The sequence below is a fragment of the Dasypus novemcinctus genome, chromosome 3 (assembly GCF_030445035.2).
Source record: "Dasypus novemcinctus isolate mDasNov1 chromosome 3, mDasNov1.1.hap2, whole genome shotgun sequence".
NCBI lineage: Eukaryota > Metazoa > Chordata > Mammalia > Cingulata > Dasypodidae > Dasypus > Dasypus novemcinctus.
Window position 1 is genome coordinate 49,358,798 of NC_080675.1, and position 1,078 is coordinate 49,359,875.

At 48.8% G+C, this 1,078-nt stretch overlaps 1 non-coding gene across 1 annotated transcript; it reads right to left on the reverse strand.

The window, feature by feature from the left end:
* Positions 1 to 256: 256 nt before the first annotated feature.
* Positions 257 to 340, reverse strand: TRNAG-ACC (transfer RNA glycine (anticodon ACC)). Its single transcript has one exon. It is a non-coding gene; the product is annotated as a tRNA-Gly (tRNA).
* Positions 341 to 1,078: the final 738 nt, after the last annotated feature.

The window sequence follows — 1,078 nt, forward strand, 5'->3', positions numbered from 1 at the left end:
ATTCCCCCCCTCCCCTGGTTGTCTGTTCTCTGTGTCTATTTGCTGCGTCTTGTTCTTTGTCCGCTTCTGTTGTCATCAGCGGCAAGGGAAGTGTGGGCGGCGCCATTCCTGGGCAGGCTGCACTTTCTTTCACACTGGGCGGCTCTCCTTATGGGGCGCACTCCTTGCGCGTGGGGCTCCCCTAAGCGGGGCACCCCTGCGTGGCAGGGCACTCCTTGCGAGCATCAGCACTGCGCATGGGCCAGCTCCACACAGGTCAAGGAGGCCCGGGGTTTGAACCCGGGACCTCCCATGTGGTAGACAGGCGCCCTAACCACTGGGCCAAGTCCGTTTCCCCTTGTTCCTTTTGATCACAGGGCTGTTCTTGTTTAGACCACCCAGCTGGTGCAGACAGGTACAGCGTTGGCCAACCAGTGTGAAGCTGAGAGCTATCAGCCAACAAGCACCATCTCTCTGCTTCCGCCTTCTACAGGTGAAGAGGAGCTGGCCAATTCTTTGCTTTGTTTACGTTGCTGTGGTCTGTGTTATTCACATCCTTTTTCCCAATGAATGATTTTTTAAATTTGCAACAAATAGTGTTCCCAAGGATAAACAAACACCAGAGTATGTTAATGGTTGAGGTAACAGGCTGAACGTAAAAAGGCAAGTTTTCCAGTAACTCCTGGGAGGTGAGCTTCAGTTGAAAGATGTGGACAGGGTCCAGGCCACCATTACAGCAGTTCTAGAGAATGTCAAGAAGATAAAGACATCTATAGTATATTGATTCTAGGTAATAAATAATGATGTCAGAGCTTATAGCTTGTGAGAGCTGGGCTATATTTGACCCATTTCATTTAGCATTCCTCTTTCTTCAAAACAGACCATCAGACTAAACAGGGTAGTCCTGAAGCTGCACAAGTGTGCATTGACACTGAGTGATTATGTCTCCATAAGTGGTTGATGAAGTAGCCTGTATTAAAAGCTCTTTTGAAATCGTGAAGAAATAAGGCTTGGGAACAAATGTAGCTCAGTGGTTGAGTGCCAACTTCCCATGTATGAGGTCCCAGGTTCAACCTCCGGTACCTCCTAAAAAGAACAA